This window comes from Puma concolor, chromosome B1 (genome assembly GCF_028749965.1).
Source record: "Puma concolor isolate L17-30 chromosome B1, mPumCon1.1.hap2, whole genome shotgun sequence".
Taxonomy (NCBI): Eukaryota; Metazoa; Chordata; class Mammalia; order Carnivora; family Felidae; genus Puma; species Puma concolor.
In genome coordinates this window covers 330,923-348,389 of record NC_141670.1, presented here as the reverse complement: position 1 = coordinate 348,389, position 17,467 = coordinate 330,923, and the positions used below count along the sequence as shown (strand labels likewise).

General features: G+C 49.2%; 3 long non-coding RNA genes across 3 annotated transcripts in view; 1 reads left to right on the top strand and 2 right to left on the bottom strand.

Moving 5' to 3' along the window:
* LOC147581408 (uncharacterized) overlaps nucleotides 1–804 on the bottom strand; it is a 51,408-nt gene extending 50,604 nt beyond the window's left edge. The window contains exon 1 of the long non-coding RNA XR_015249887.1: nucleotides 149–804. This is a non-coding gene — a long non-coding RNA (uncharacterized LOC147581408). The remainder of the gene's footprint in view (nucleotides 1–148) is intronic.
* Nucleotides 805–7,914: 7,110 nt separating this feature from the next.
* On the top strand, nucleotides 7,915–10,107 carry LOC147581407 (uncharacterized). The gene is made up of 2 exons (XR_015249886.1): nucleotides 7,915–9,354; nucleotides 9,679–10,107. It is a non-coding gene; the product is annotated as an uncharacterized LOC147581407 (long non-coding RNA).
* A 3,370-nt stretch (nucleotides 10,108–13,477) lies between these two features.
* Nucleotides 13,478–16,659, bottom strand: LOC147581406 (uncharacterized). Its single transcript, XR_015249885.1, has 2 exons — nucleotides 16,552–16,659; nucleotides 13,478–15,812 (listed from the first exon to the last, which is right to left on the bottom strand). It is a non-coding gene; the product is annotated as an uncharacterized LOC147581406 (long non-coding RNA).
* Between the last annotated feature and the right edge of the window lie 808 nt (nucleotides 16,660–17,467).

Here is a 17,467-nt window from a genome sequence, read left to right as displayed (position 1 = left end):
TCCTTCCCCCACCTGCCTCCTCCTACTCCTTCCCCTCCCCCTCCTACCCCCTCTTTCCCCTAACCCTCCTCCTCCTCCTCCTCCTCCTCCTCCTCCTGAGCTGCTCGCAGAGCCGCTTCCCATACACCAGGAGTAGAGGCCCACTTACCCCTCCTCAGGGCTGAATCCCTGGGGGTCTCCCACACGAGGCACACGGTCCTCACAGCCTGGGCCTGATGCCTCTGCACGCCTGGGAGAGCTCTGGCAGCTGGGTGGGCCTCCTGCAAACTTCCTTTCCCTCCCTCCTTCCTCCCTCCCTCCAGTCCCAGAGCACTTCCCGGTGGCTCATCCATCCCTGCGCCACCCTTCAGGGGAGCCTCTGCCGGGGCCTCGGGGCTGCTCCGCCCAGTCTGCCTCCTGCCCACCCTCTGCACAGACGGGTGAGGTGAATTAGGTAGGTCTGTCCGAGCTCCTGGCAACCCCTCTGCTCCTCCAGCGCCCCCTTAGTCACGTGGCTCCAGCCTCCCTGGGCTCCTCTTTGAACTAAGCGCCCTCCCCCCCCCCCCCCCAGGACCCTGACTCTCACTTTTGCAGGTCTTACATTTCTCCAGTGTCCCTGCAGATGGGACACAGCCGCCCCCGACTCACAGACTCCACACCCGTGTTGTCTGTTCCTCCTCTGCCCACTAGCCGCAGGCCCTCCTCCTGGCTCCTGTGTGCCCCCCTCCTCCTAACGGGGCCCAGGACAGTGCCCGCCTCCTAGTGGGCATGGGGGTCCTGCTGTTTCCCCAGGGAAACTTTCTATGAACTCCCCCCGACAGGACAGTTTCTCCTTTTTTTTTTTTTTTTTTTAAAGTGAGAGGCAGGGTGCAAAGCCTTCCTAAGCCAAGGACAGATTTGACTTCAGTGGATTTTTCTTTTTTCTTTTCAATTTTTTGTTTTGCTGTTATTTATTTTTGAGACAGAGGGAGAGAGACAGAGTGCAAACCGGATGGGACAGGCGCGCGCGCGCGCACACACACACACACACACACACACACAGCTGTCAGCACAGAGTCCGACACTGCGCTCCAACTTAGCCAAGCTGTGAGATCCTGACTTGAGCCAAAGTTGGACGCTTAACCGGCTGAGCCACCCAAGCGCCCCTCAGTGGATTTTCCTTGTGTGCAGGCTGTTAGAAAGTGTATCTGGGGGGCGCCTGGGTGGCTCAGTCGGTTAGGCGTCCGACTTCAGCTCAGGGCTCAGGTCACGATCTCATGGTCCATGAGTTCGAGCCCCGCGTCGGGCTCTGGGCTGATGGCTCAGAGCCTGGAGCCTGCTTCCGATTCTGTGTCTCCCTCTCTCTCTCCCCCGTTCATGCTCTGTCTCTCTCTGTCTCAAAAATAAAATAAACGTAAAAAAAAAAATTTTTTTTTAAATAAAAAAAAAAAAAAAAAAAAAAAAAAGTGTATCTGGGGCACCAGGCAGCCTTTCCTGAGCCTCCGAGTCTGTTTATCAACAGCATGAGAAAGGTGAGGTGTGGCGCTGTGCAAATGCCCATGGACCACTTGCAGACACCCCCTGGCCCCAAATTCATTTTCCTTCTAAAAAGCATGCTGTCCCTCCTTCTCCTGTTACTGGCTGTCAAGAGACAAGATCTGTCCTGAGCCCTTGCAACACTGGACCCCAAGAGAGTCTCACTGGGGAATCTGATGTTCATGGACAGGTCAGGTCTCTGTTCACCAGCCCCAACTGCTGGAAGAAACATTCCTTCTAAGGAAAAATCAAACCCAAACTCCTGCAGTTATTTCAAGTTAATTAAAAAAAAATCACCATTGGGGCGCCTGGGTGGCTCAGTGGGTTGAGTGTCCAACTTTGGCTTAAGTCATGATCTCAAGAACCGATCTCACGGTTCCCACCTCAGACTCTGCACTGACAGCACAGGGCCAGCTGGGGATTCTCTGGCTCCCTCTCTCTCTGCCCCTCCCCTGTTCGCGTGCCGGCAGGAGCTCTCTCTCTCTCTCTCTCTCTCTCTCTCTCCCTCTCTCAAAAATAAGTAACTATAAAAAACAATCATCAGTCTAAGTGTGAGCTGTTTGCTTTAAATAAAAGCTTGCTGCCTCTTCTAGAAAAAGGTGGTATAGCTGTAAATGTCACCACGGAGCAGCCCCTGGCTGCGGGGAGGGGGGGGGGGCGTTGCATATCTCTAGTTGCTCAGTTCAGACTGGGACTGGATGCCTCCGGAAGGAAATTTTGTTCTCTTGACCTTGAGTGCTGGACAGTCAGGAGTCCCTTCTGACTGAAAATCCTTTAAAATGTTCACTGGCCTGGAAAGAACAATTTTTTTCAGGCTTAATCAGCCAAGATACATTATTCAAAAATGTAATTTGCTGTGTAAACAAACGGCAGATCAGCTTGCTTTGTTGGCTTGATCCCCATCTGGGCTGACAGTCTTTCCCAAACTGCCTTCCTGCCATGAGGCCTTATTATCCAAGGGCCCCAGAAAGATTTAAATGTTGGGGAAAGCCTGGAGTCTGCATGAAAAGTGAATTTAATCCTTATTTAACCAAGTTCATTTGCCTCTTGGGACGCCTGGATGGTCACAGGAAGCACCTGGCTTTGAAAAGAACTGAGCGTAGACATTTTTCCACAACTGAATTATTTCAAACCCTCAACTGGTGTGCAGGCTTCCCCATGCTAATCCTGTCTGAGAGTCTGCCCCGCCTGTTTGGATTGCATTGTTCCTAGGGAGGGCACCAGGGATGTGTCTGCAGAGGAGCTGGGGGGCCCCACTGCTACGTCCTCTGCACCTCCCCGCCCCTGCGTGGGCTCTCTGTCTGCTCTGGCTTATTTCCTCCTTCCTCTCAGCCGGCAGGGACCTGCCCTCGTCCTGGTCACAGGCCTGGCCACCAGAGGGATATTAGTGAGTGGTGAGCATGAGAACGCATGCTTTGGGGAAGGCCATGTGCTTCCCTGTTTCTGTACGCTGGCCTCACCACAGTGCATGTGGCTTTCCAGAGGGCCAGAGAATGTGTCTGATCAAGGGACCCCCACACTGTGTTCAGGATCCAGTCCCTGAGCTCCGTGGGGCAGAGGCCAGGGGAATTGCAGGATCACAGGAGGAATGTGGGCTTAGGCGGAAACTAGACCTGGGTTTGAATCATGGCTTTGTCGTTCAGTACTTTGGGGACAACATACTCTACCTTTCTGAACTGGAGTTCCTGCACCAGTACATGGGGGTGATGCTGGCTTCCACATACTGATGCAGAGGGGAAGTTGCACGGAGTGCCCTCAGCATCCCACCTGGCCACGACAGGTGCTCACCACACCCAGGTCCTCCCACTCCTCTGTGATCTGCACCTGACACCCTACACCCTGGAGGGGCAAGGGGGGACGGCTCCCTTTCCTACTGAGAGTGCACCAGCTCCTTCCTTCCTGCCTCCAGACCTCCAACGTGAAGGAATCACCATGGTCCCTATGCACAGCTGGGGTGTCGGGCTCACAGCAAGGAGTGAGGAACCCCAACAGAACTCACTTTCCCACCCCCGTGGTGCTGCAAACAAGACAGGGACGGATCTGACTTCCTGCCAATGTCTCGCTACAACATCTCCTCCTGCCCAGGGACTGGGGAGTCAGCGGCAGTCACGCCCACAGGACAGGGGCCTGGGCACTTGGGTGATGCCTGCACATGCTCTGGTTGTCACGGAGGAGAGGGATGCCAGCTCCTGGCTTATCCGGTGGGTGACAGAGAGATGCGGCTTGACCTAGTACCCCCCAGACAGAGGACTGTCTACCCAAAGTGGCAAAAATGTGGAGCCTGACACACTGTCCTGGGTCAGCACTGTCCAGTAGGAATACGCGCAATTTTAAATTTTCTGGTAACTACAGTAAAAAAAAAAAAAAAGCGGAAAGAAACGGGTAAATTGATTTTATAATGTATCTCATTGAAGCCATAGATCCAAAATATTATTCTTTCAACATCTACTCAATCTAATTATCAGCAAGGTATCTTACACTGTTTTTTGTTTGCTTGTTTGTTTGTTTACCAAGTCTTTGGATCGTAGCGTGTATTCTACACTGACGCCACTTCCCGATTCAGCCCACCTGCGTTTCCGGGGCTTGGTGGCCGCCACCATTTGCAGACCGTCCCTAGACAGGTTCCTCTGTGTGTCCCCTTTACTGAGCAATAGGAGAACATTGACTGGACTCTGAATTCAGTCTTCATCATTTATCGGCTGGTGTTATTCCCACCTGGCTCAAAGATTTTCTGAGATTTTACACTTTATTTGTCTCCCCAAAGCCCCTGGGCCAAAGGGACAGCTGTCTTAGTCCACTTGGGCCACTAAAACAAAGTACCATGGCCAGACGGCTGACTTAGACAACACACTTTCTCACAGTCCCAGAGGCTGGACATCCAAGACCAAAGTGCTGCCTGACCCGGTGTTTGGTGGGGCTCTTCCTGCTTTGTAGACTCCTCTCCTCTGTGTCCTCATAAGGCAGAGAGCAGAGGGAGGGGCAAACTCTCCCCATCTCTTCTTAGGAGGTTGCTGATCCCATCTGTGGGCTCCCCCCTTGTGACCCCATCACCTCCCAGAGGCCCTCCTCCCGGTACCATCACCTCGGAGTGAATTCGGGGGACACAGACGTACGGACCACAGCACTCACCAGACGTGTTTGGGTCCCCCACTTCCCTCGTGGTGCTTGGAGGAGGGTTCTTGAGGGAGAAGACCCACAAGAGCACAGCAAGGACGTTTACTGAGCCCCTATCCACATCTGTGTCCCACATTATTTCAGTTCCCTGACAGCCCCTTTTCAGGAGGAAACTGAATTCAGAGATGTTTGCCAGCCTGCCAAAGGTCATGGGGGGAGGGGGGCAGGCGTCTGCTGAGTCCCAGGATCCAGGATGTGCTGGTGCCTCCGGCTACCTCCTTCAGAAGGAAGCCACCCAAGGTGAGCACCAGGCATGGGGGTCCCTGAGGCAGACCTCAGGTTCACTGCACCCCCAAAACAACTCAAATCAGAGACACAACGGAGGCAGCAGGTGGTTGATCTGCTGCCTGTGGGGACATTTTAAAATATCTCCCTTCCAGGCCCTTACTGGTTTCTGAAATTTCCACCAACTGAACAGTCCACAGGGGGTGCCTGCGGGGCACTGCCTTTCTCAGCGGCCCCAGAATCTCCATGTGGCAGAGGTTTCCAGTTCCCGGCTCAGGGCAGATGTGGTCAGACCGTGTCCTGTGGGTGTTTGGATGCCGTGGATGCCGTGAGCAGTGCTGAGCATGCTCCAGGCGGCCCGTCTAGGGCTGGAGGATCCCTCATCACCCGTCTCCCCGCATGCTGGCCGACAGGCGGGATGCACGGTGCCGGTACCACATGACCTGGGACACTGGGACTCCTGCTTGTTTGCTGCCAGAGAAGAACTCACCCGTCCTGATCACACAGCAGGCTGGCTGGCAGTTGTGCGAGAATTTAAGCAGGACCTGGGCTCTTGGTGGCTCAGTCCCCCCATCGCTGCCTTTGCTAGGGGCAGGAGTACACCCCGCGGCTAAGGGGGGCTGTTTGAAGCTTGGAGGACTCTGCAGTCACAGGCGCTAGGCCCCTGGAGGCTGGGACAGGAGGGGAGGACGAGCCTTGGTCAAAACTCATGTAGGCCCTCAATTTTCTTTTTCACATGTACAATGAGTTCAGTGGACATTGCATCAGTGTCTTTTGTATAATCACATGCTAGACACGATCATAAGTGATGAGCTGTGAAAATAAACAAGACCTCTGAGTTGTACACTTGGAAATGGTTTGGGTGTCAAGATAGAGACATGGTGGCACCTGGGAGGCTCGGTCAGTTAAGCGTCTGGCTGTTGGGTCCAGCTCAGGTCATGATCTCACGGTTCGTGAGTTCAAGCCCCACATCTGTGCAGACAGCGTGGAGGCTGCTTGGGATTCTCTCCCTCTCTCTCTCTCTCTGTCCCTCCTCCGCTTACCCTCTCTCTCTCAAAATAAATAAACTTAAACAAAGATTTCTTTGAAAAAATAAAGGAGACACGGTGGCAGAGTGTGACAGAGCCTCCAGAGGGTTGGGTGCAGAGAAGGGAGAAGATGTTTCTGGTGACATGTTTGTCCCATTTGACCTGTGCAAGCTTGAGCGCACAAGGGCTGCCTGGAGGGTTCTACCCACACGGGTAACTCAGGCTGTCCTGCTTCTCCCTGAATCGGAGGGGGGGGGGAAGATCCACAACTGGTTAAACAAAGCATTTTTTATAATGCGTCAGAACATGTGCTGCAGCCCGAACACAAGGAAGCATCTCATTGGTCCCTGTTCTCGAGGTGTGGTTTCCACGGAAGGTGTGCTGCTCGCACAGGCAGGGGACACAATGGTGCACAATGAACTGTTCATGCCAGAGCCCCAATTCCATGGCAGCCTAGTAGGCATTTCTTGACCCTCAAGCATCTTTATTTTTTTATTTAAAAAAATTTTTAAATGTTTATTTATTTTTGAGAGAGAGAGAGAGATGGAACACGAGCAGAGAATCGGAAGCAGGCTCCAGACTCCAAGCTGTCAGCACTGACCCCGACACGGGGCTGGAACTTACAAGCCTTCGAGCTGTGAGATCATGACCTGAGCCGAAGTTGGCCACTTAACCAACTGAGCCACGTAGGCACCCCTCATCTTTATTTTTTAAGTGATACCATTGAGAAGGCGGTCAAGATTCAAGATCCTCATATAAGGCAATATGTTTAACTTCCTCTCCTTCCCACAATGACAGGAGAATGACCAAAAATGAGGAACTCTTTTTTGATAGTAGAAAGGAGAATCATAGACTTGTCAGGAAATTTTAGAGATTTCTGAGGAATATGGTGAGGACAAGCCAGGCTGTAGGATCCAGCACGTGAGAGGTCTGCCCTTCCTCTTTGCAGGATCAGGGCCTACGGAATATTTGAGGATGATGGACACAGAATATAAAGAAATAGTGGTGATCAGAACAACCCTCACTACAGAGAGTTCATGTGGAAATAGTTGTTTCCTATACAATTATAAAACCTAATTTAATGTGAATAATACACATTCTTCTGAAAGAAACATTTCATAATGTTAAAAGAATTTGAATAATAATTTGACACAAAAATGCAAGATTATTTCCACAAACCCGAGAGGTAGGGGGAGATCAAGGACACATTAAAACACAAAAACAAGGGGCACTTGGGGAGCTTAGTCAGTTGGGCGTCCAACCTCAGGTCATGATCTCACAGTTGGTGGGTTCAAGCCCCACATCAAGCTCTGTGCTGACAGCTCAGAGCATGGAGCTTGCTTCAGATTCCGTGTGTGTGTCTCTCTGCCCCTCCCCTGCTCGTTCTCTCTCTCTCTTTCTCTCTCTCTCTCTCTCTCATAGAAATAAACATTAAATTTTTTTTTAATAAGATACCCACAAAAACAAAACAAAAAATGCCAGAGAACTTGATGCTGAATATATTACCAAAATGTAAAAATCAGTGCAAAAGCACCAAACTCCCAACAGACGAAACAGCTCACTTCTAAAATTCTGTGCTTTGGATTGTAAACTGGGGCTAACTCACACAGGATGGATGTTCTTCAAACAGCACCCACCAAGCCTTCCTGTCCTTCAGCAGAACCATCATAAAATGTGTCCATGAGCTCACAAGTTCAACGGCACCCTGAGTGCATACAAGGGTCCAGCATTTCGACAGGTGTTGGAAGCTCCCGATGGCTCCTTCAATCTCCTGGGAAGGCTGGGCTGCATACCAGTGTGTGTGGGATGGTCTGATGCCGTGAGAACAAAGGCCTGCAGTCGCCCGGGGCAGGGCAGGGCATGGATGTCTCTGCTTGACCAGAACCCCGGGAGACTCATTCATTACACTAAGGTTTATTTGGCACCAACAGTGTTCCTGGCATCGGTCTGTGGCATGGGGTAAAAGCACAGGTTTGGGAGAGGGAATGTCCAGGTTTTGTTTCCAATGCTTATGAGCCAAATCATTTTGAGCCGGTCTCTCAGTAGGTCTGTGTCCATTTCTGTAGATACGGAAGAGGACACCAGCCTCAGGGCTGAGGTGGGGATTAAATGCATTAATGCGCTTCAGTGACTGAAATAGAATCTGCCATCAACCAATCCACGGAGGGTCTGAATAGAACAAAAGGGCAGAGGAAGGGCAAATCTGTGACTGTGTGAGCTGGGACAGCATCGCCTCCCCTCAGACATCCGCTCCCCAGCTCACAGACCTTTGGACTTGGACCGAACAACACCAGCAGCTTTGCTGGGCCTCCAGCTCACGGACGGCAGATTCTCAGCCTTCATAATCACATGGGCCAGTCCCTCATGATGAATCTTCCCACATATCCAGACGGTTCTCTGCAGAAGCCTGGCTAACGGAGCACTGCTGTGGTAACCCACGCCAGGCAGGCTCCAGCCAGCATCCGGGGGTGTCACTGCCCAGCGTCCCCCTGTGACGTCCCTCCCACACCACAGGCCAATAACCAGCGGCACCTGCCCCTCCTTCCCTCCCCCTGAGGCTGAGCACCATCGGTCACAGCAGAAGCCAGCCCCAGCAGAAGCCATCCCCGTCCTTCCCCTCATGCTGGATTTCTCTCCTGTCTTCCTCCCCACCCCTCAGGATGTGGCCCGGGGTCACATCTCACTCAGTCTTCGCGCAAGCCTTCGTCGTCTCTCTCAGAGTCGGCTTTGGCCCAGGAAGAGCCCTGCACAGGCTGAGGTCAGGAGTCAGACTGTGTACAAGGAAGCGTGCGGTGTGTCAGTGCTAAGGAGCCAAAGAAAGCAGAGAAGAGATGTCCTGGGTTGGAGATGCTGTGGTGGCTCCTCGGTGGTCCACACACCTGGAGACCCTTGGTGCGTCTCTCGGGAGAGAGTTCTCCAGGCAGAGGGGAGGCGTGGGGAGGCGTCCCAAGTGCATTCTCTGTGTTTGAAGAATGGCACGGTGAGAGGACAGCCACAGGTTGGATCACAGAGGCTGTAGGGGTGCACATTCTGGAGGGCCGGTTTGGTGCCCTGGAGACTGTGGCTTTAACTCCAACGCTGAAGCCACCAGGGATTTGGGTAAAAGGGAGATATAGTGGGACCCAGCTTGTCAGGGACAACCATGTCAGTGCTGGATCTGCATGCCAGAGGATGGAGGGTGAGGTCACCGAGTGGTTAAGAGGACGTTCTGGGAATCCGGGGAGAGCAGACGGTGCTGCCCAGAGCCTCAGGGACAGCAACGGCCAGCAGAATGCCAAAGGTCTCCCACCAACAGCCTCTGGAGCAGGTGGCCGGTGTCCAGCCGCATGCAGTGCCTCAGGGGTGGGCAGGGAGCACCTGGGGCTGGACTGCAGCCAGGCCCGCATCCAGCCTTGTGGATGAGGAGGAAGGACACAGGACAAGGGAGTCACAGGTAAAGTCAAAGGTGGACACAGCAGCTTAGAAACCCGCGCTTTGTCTGAGAGAAGGTCCCAGAAGGGGAGGAAGAGCAGGAGGAGCTCCTGGGGAGTTGCGGCTGGGGGTGGAGGTCGGTGGTCAAGGGAAGAGGAGGCCAGGCTTGGGCAGGAGGGTGACAGTGGACGGGGATGGCTCTGGCTGTCCCTACTGCTGGTCGTCTGTGCCACACCCAGCCAGGCCTCAGGAACTGAACAGACACAAACCTTTTCCCTCCAAGGACCGTCTGTTTGCTGGGTATTGTTTGAACACACACAACAGTCTCTCTGCTCCCTCCATACAGATGCTTCACGGTACGAACTGGGAAGGGACACGGAGACACCAGCTGGGACAGGTGACCCAATGACCCAGTAGGTGCGCTGAGGGGAGGGGGCTTTAGAACTGGAGGTTCTGAGTGTTTGTTCCCCGAAACCCCTGTGTCGGCTCCATGTCACTGAGCCATCGCCTGCCTGGCAGTCTGGAGAGGGTGCAGGGCCGAGTCTCCACAGCTTGAACACTCGGCCAACACACTTGGCGAGGTGTGCCGGGAACACTGGCAAGCACGGTGACCTCTCATGAAGTTGGGGATCCTGTGTGCAGTTTCGGAGTTCTGAGGAGGCAGCCTTGGAAATCCCACATGTAAATCATAATTAACTGTGTCAAAGTGCCTTTGCAACAAATGCAATATATAGAAAATTCAATAAATAGCAGCACCCTAACTTTTTAAAATTAACTTTTCCATTGTATTGGCATTGGTCCAGAGGGCAGCCACTACAAATGTTACAGGACAATAGTTGAAGATGAAATGTGAAGCCAAGAGTTTCATTCATTTATGCAAGTCTCAGGGCACAGCTAGTGTGTGTGTGTGTGTGTGTGTGTGTGTGTGTGTGTGTGTGTGTGAAAACACGTAGGATTGCATGTCGAGAGCTCCAGTAACTACTGTGAGGGGTAAGTTACCCAGAAAGACTCAAGAGTTCCTCAAAGTTCCTAAAGTGCTTAATTATTTTCAAGTAACTGTGTGTGAAAAAAAGAGCTGTTTCTTGCCTTTTGTATAACCTGATTTTACTGCATTAGGTTTTTAGAATGCATTAAGTGCATTTTTTTAAATTTTTTTTTTAGGGAAGATGCATAAGATAGCTTTTTACAGCAAACTCTGTCCAAGGTTATAAAAAACAAGACTTGTGAGGATATCCACTTGTCAGCCTGGTGTTTGCTCTGTGGCAGATGCCATGTGGTCACTGACCATATTAGCTCATACAACGCACACTTCTTGGTGCCTGGGTCTTCTTGTCTGGTAATGGATCTAAGTGATATTTTATTTTAATTTCTTCTTTAATGTTTCTTTATTTTTGAGACACAGAGAGAGAACACAAATGGGGGGAGGGGCAGACAGGGAGGTAGAGAGAGGATCCCAAGCAACAGTTACGCCCAATGGAGCCCCATGTGAGACTCCACCTCACGGTTGTGAGATCATGACATGAGCCTAACGGAAGCTTAACTGACTGAGCCACCAGGCACCCCTCTAGGTGATATTTTCATGAACACAATCCATCTTTTATTTCATGCCCACTCCAGGAACTGGTCCCCAGTGCCCCTCTCCAGACCCTGACCTGCCACGTGCCACTCTTGGTCTCCACATACCGCTTCCAGTCCCTTCAGCCCCTTTCTGGGTCGCCCTGCAGCCCACTCCCAGCCCCCTCCAGGACCCCCGCCTTGAGGAAGGTGCAGAGATTTCCCATACACCCCCTGCCTCACTCATGCACAGCCTCCCCTGTTATTAACCATATGGTACATCTGTTGGGTCCATGAACAGTGACACATCATTATCACCCACAGTTCACGGTTTACATTAGAATTCACTCTTGGTATTGTATACTGTATGAGTTTTGACAAATTTAGACTGACATGTACAGAGTAGACATTTTTTATTTTATTGAAATCCGTGTAATCAATTTTTTTCTTACATGGCTTGCTTTTTGCTGTTGTAAATAAAAATATCACCAAACCCAAGGTCATGCAGCTTTCCTTCTGTGGTTTCCTCCAGAATTTTCAGTTTTGCATTTTAAGTCTATTGACAACTTTGAATACATTTTTGTGTAGTTTGTAAGGCTGGTATAAAATGTTCACTTTTTCCCATATGGGTCTTTTGGGGGGCTCCCATTGTTCCTGTTTGCTCTGTGATGAGGGAGCTTGGGGCAAGCTGAAGGCAAAATACATGCTGGGGCACACGCACACACACACACACACACACACACACACACACACGGAATACGTGGTATTCCGAGGACGCTCCTGCCTACCCAAGAACAAAGGAAAAGGGTTTAGGTGCTTGCCATGATGATGTGGGAAACTAAGGCAAATGAAACATTAAATTCCCTAACTGCCTACAGCCCATTGACAAGTCCTTGGAACTGGCAGAGTGACCTCCCTCTAGGGGCTCAGCTGCCTCCATGACGACACTTTGCTGGGGGCAAAAGAGAACCTTAGCTTACCATTATCCCAACCTCGAGGCTCCTGTAAGTCTATTTTCTTTATCTCAAGTCCCCCAAGATATATGCTGGCAATCATACTCCAAGCGTATGGCCCCCCCATATACATCTGAAGGGTCTCATGACTGGGGTTTTATTAAACGGTAACAAATGGCATTTCCCTAGCAACAGCTAGCCCCTCAAGGCTCTGGAAACCTTGCTTCCAATATACCTTAGAGACTTACTCTATCCCTGCCCCCCTCCCAACCTGAGGGTATAGAATGAGTTACTCCTCACGACCCCAAACAGCTCTTCCTGCCCATGGGTCCTGTCCCCATGCTTTAACAAAATCGCCTTTTTGCACCAAAGACATCTTCAGGAATTCTTTCTTGGCCATCGGCTCTGGACCACCCCACCATCACCCCAAAACTTCATCATCTGCATCTAGTTCCTCGCCAAGATCACTCACTTCATTATTTATACTCATGTAAGTCTTGGAATGTGGGTGTGTGAGTTCTTTAGCTTTGTTCCTCAGTCCGATGTTGTGTATTCTAGCACATCCCTTTGCTCACATTTTGATTGGGACTTAGCTGAATCTGTACATCAAATTAGGAAGAATTGTCATTTTAAGAATATTGAGTCTGTGGATCATGAAAAACTAACATCTCCGCATTTCCGTTTTATTTGCGACCTTTCAACAGGGTTATGATGTTTCTGAATGCAGATTTTTACATATGTTGTTAGGTTCATGCCAAAGGAACTTCAATTTGAAGGTTGCCAAATGCCTATTAAAAATGGCATTTTTAAATGTTCAAATTCCAACCGTTCATTATTAGTGGGTGGGAAAGCAGTTGGCCTTAATAAGCTGACTTTATGCTTTGATTCCTGGTCTCTGAGTGCATTGCAGTCAAAGCCAGGAGCTGCGGGTGCATTTCATTAACATCCACACCCACGAAGACCAGGAGGGGTGCCAGGCAACACTAAACGGGAAGCTCTGAGCCCCTGCGCTGCTCCCTGCGGCCAGCAGGGGGCGCGTGCACTTTGCGCCAGCTGGGGGACCCTGGAGAGCCACCACCGGGGACAGGCGCACTGACGGCTATGGGCTGGGGAGGAGCTGTGCCCCGCCTCCTGGAGGCTCCTCTCAGGCAGGGAACGCAGAGCCTCGCTCCAGGGTGTCCCCGCCTGGGCCACTCTCCGCCTTCGCAGTGCCGCTTTAGGGGGACTCGGCGCGGGCGCTCAAAGGACAGCCACCGCGGGAGTCTGCGAGGCCAAAGTGGAACTTCCGGGGCAGTCGGAGCAGGTCCAGATGGACCCCAGCCTCCGCCCAGAGGCAACTTTGCCTGAACACGCGTTCCTTGCTAGTACACTTTTTCTTTTTAATCCCCTCCTTTGGCCTTTAAAAACCTTTTCCTGTTTCGCTCAGAGAAGCCCCCTCTCCTTGCCTGATGCGATGTGCCTCCACCCACAAACCGTTTAACAAAGCCAATTAGACCTTCAAATTGACAGGGTTGAATGCAGTTTTTTTAGCACACCAAGGGGAAATGGGGCCCCTATGTACATGCTTCCACTGGCTTTTAATGTTTTATTTCCTTATAACTCTATAAAGTAGCTGAAAAAAACAGATGTACTAACATATTTGAAATTCCAAAATTTTATTTACACCCCAAACGGAAGTATTCCAGTACCTTACCTTTTTTTCCAAATTCAGAAAGTGTATTTCTAAGTTCTTTTAAAGTTTCACGTACATCTACCAGGCTTCCAAAGTCACTTTCTCTCATTTGTTTTAAGCAAGAGGACAGGCCTTCTAATAGCACACAACTTCATATATTGCCAGTTTCTCCTTTGTTCAAAATAATGTATCACACCGATAATTTGCGTTTTAAAAACGGTTTTGATTTCAGCAGTGTGCACTTCCTCTTTTGACATTATGTATATTAGTACTTGGTAAAATGTTAATTTGTGAGGAAATTGTTCCGGTAGCATTCAAACTTGGTGCCCCGTGTCTATCTGTGTGTCTACAGGTAGTTTTCTGAAAAGAAATGAGAATATCCCATGTGCTTGCTGAATTAGAAAAAAATGGATTTATACTGTGTACCCTATTTTAAAAGGTTATTCTATTTATATTTATAGAAACGGAAGTTTTAAATACTTGAGATCGTGAGCTGAACACAGATTGGCACAATGATTTTGGGAAGGGGACGTAATAACTTCTCCCTTTATCTCGGTTGCCAAAATTGACCATTATCGTATCTCTGGCCAAAAGCAGTTTTATATCAGTATCATGTTGCCAATTAATAATTACCTAACCTAGTCCATTTCCATTTTTTTAAAGCAAAATGATGTAATACAGGTTCAGTGCAAGGTAAAAGGTGAACAACTAGGAAAACCTCCTGCATGTCGTTATTCTCTACATTGTAGAAGTGTGTTTTTCTTCTAAAGAGTAAACCAGGTCTCTGTAAAATGTTATTTAGTCCTATCTCATATTTTATTTAACATGATGGCTGATATTCTGTGTGTAACTTTCCCTCATGTAAAATATTTCAGGTAAGTAATTTAACTTTACATTGCTCAAGACAAAAACACATGACAACCTATGTCCTAACACGGCTTTGCATTTCTTTCTTACCTTGCAAGAAACTGTATAGCTGAAGCAAAAAACAAAAAACAAAAAAACAAAAGAGGGGGGTAAAAAGCTTAATGCTAATTTCTGTTGCACCTGCATTCATTTTTTTAATGTTTATTTACTTTTGAAAGAGAGAAACTGAACATGAGTTGGGGAGGGGTAGAGAGAGAGGAAGACACAGAATCTGAAATAGGCTCCAGACTCTGAGCTGTCAGCACAGAGCTGGACATGGGGCTCAAACTCGGGAACAGCAAGATCATGACCTAGGCTGAAGTCAGACACTTAACCAACTGAGCCACCCAGGCGCCCCACTGTATTCACTTTTCTAATCTAGACTCTGGGAAACTGCGTTGTACAGAATGCGAGAGGAGTTCCACTTGAGCAGACACGCTACAAACATCCCCCAGTTAGGGTGAGACGTGTAGACTATTCCTCAGGTACTGGTGACTGCCTGAGAACAGAGGCAGGGAGAAAAGAAATAGTTAGTTGATGTGGAAAACAAAAGCAAAAGGAAATGCAGATAACATCATTTACAGTCATGTTGGGTATGAAACTTCCACTAGAGTTTGTAACTGTCTTTTTTGTTTGTTTGTTTTTTAAGAAAGAGAGCGTGAGCAGGGGACAGGGGCAGAGGGAGAGAGAATCTTAAGCAGGCTCCATGCTCAGCCAGCACCCCGAGGTAGGGATCAATCCCATGACCCTGGCATCATGACCTGAGCCAAAATCAAGAGCCAGGCACTCAAACAACTGAGCCACCCAGGCGCCCAGTTTCTAACTGTCTTAATGATTTACAAGAAAAACACCATGTTTAACAATGGACCTCCAGGAACCTATAGGCTCAATTTCCTGGAGCCTTAAGGTCACCCTCCCCTCTACAGGATGGAAAACCTTCTAGTAGTCAGTCTTCATAATCTCAGTGCAGTGCTTTCTGCCTACAGGTCCTGTTCCCATGCTTTAACAAAACCACCTTTTTTTTTTTTTTTTTTTTTTTTTTGCACCAAAACGTTTTCAAGAATTCCTTCTTGGCCGTCAGCTTAGAAACAATTCATTTCAACATCGGTGTCTACCTGCTGCTGCCTGTGCAGAATTTTCTAAGTACGTGTCAGAACCTGGGATGCCATCCCAAGTCATCCTCTAGTGGCTGGGAAACACTGACAGGATACCCAGGGACCTCCTGGTGGTCCATCAACAGCCCCAGACAAAGAACACAAACCCAGAAGGCCAGACATGAGGGTGGCTGGCAGGAAGTGCAGAAAGGCAGTCAGCACGGAGACAGGGCTGTGGCCTGATGTTTGGTATAGGCAGGGCTTTGGAGACAGGCAGAAATGGATCCTAAGTCCAGCTTCCCTGGAAAACACATGCACAAACCAAAATAAGAATTGTCTCTGAATGACAGATTGTTTTCAGACGAATTTTCATGCCCTATCCTATTCTGTGAATTTCTATTTTCAGCATTTTGGAAAAATGAACACATATAAATAGTAATCTGGTATTTTTAGAAGAGAGAAGAAAAATGAATATTGCTCCTAGGATATGAATTGGATTATATAAGATATAAGGATGACAATCTATTCTAGGGCCTTATGCTAAACATATAATGTGCCATGTGGAAACCACATCATAAGGAAATAAAACCCATGAGTACTTTTTTTACATTAAGTTTGATAGTTTCCATGCATCACTTGACCTAGTGATGACAAAAACCATGAGCTCTATGAAAGTGAGTTCTTGCTGCCCCTAAGTAACTGTTTCTAATGAATGACGCTAAATCAGGTAAAAATATTATCTAATAAGGTTTCCACGACACATGACACATTATGCGTAACATAAAAACTTTGTCCTGACTGTTGGCCTGTTGGTCTTTCATATCTCACACATGGTACACACTTCATAGATATCACTTCTTGAAAAGAAGCCTCATAAATTTCATATTTGTATTTCCATTCTAAAAATACTGAAACAAGCTCACTGCAGTCGTACCATATGAAAAAAAACATCTGAAGAAGAAAAATGGATATTGTATGTATGGTACCATAGCAAAAACTGAATACCAAAATAGGATATTCACTCACTCCCTTTCACTTACTCCGTCTTTCCAGGTCCATTAGACAACCTACATCCTGTATTTCAGCTTCTTTTTCCAGTGGGCCACGGGAACAGTGAAAACAGCAGCCAGGGCATTTTGACCCATCAGAGCCACCGGAAAAAAAAGAAAAAGAAAAAAGTCTAAGTCATGCCAGGAACCCCTTTCTGTGGTTACTGTGGACCCACGCGAACTTCACCTATGCTCTGCCTGACTCTGGAAATATTCTAAGTGGCCATGAGGCCCAAGAGCCACTAGTGTCTGCCTGGAAAGGTTGGAGACGGTGTCTATGCTACTGAATTCCTATCCAGAACTTCCTAGGTTACTTCAGGAGTACGGGAAATGCCACTGCCCCAAATGGGAATCTCAAGGGAAGCTTTCTAGGCCTGCCTGGAAAGGCTGCTGCTGGACTAGAAGCCGCTGAGAAGGTGATGCGCACACTGAAAAACGACAATAAATTGTCTAAGTCCTGGGGGGCGGGGAGGGGCCGGGAACAACTTGTACCATCCCTGAACATTTGTACAAAAAGGACACAGGAAACTTGAAAATACAGTTGGAAACCTTAGCTCATAGCCAGCTCAGTCAAAAGATGACAAGAACGACGGGAAGCTGTTAGACTAGTTCTGTTAATATAACAAATGATCAATATCCTCACGGAGTGCACATGAAATTGGTGTAAAATTGCTTAGGACCCAACAATATTTTCAAAATGTCACGAAGGCTGGGAAAGCACGGAGACCTCTAGCATGACCCTCACACAATACGGTTAAAAGGGAATGCATTTGGGATGTGCCCCCTGCTACCCCCCCGCCCCTCTGCCAGCCCTCCGCTGTTCCCGCTGGGTCGAGCCCGGGCACTCCCGTCCACTAGGACCGTTTCCCCCAGTGCACAGGACCCCCCACGTGGCATCCTCTAGGCT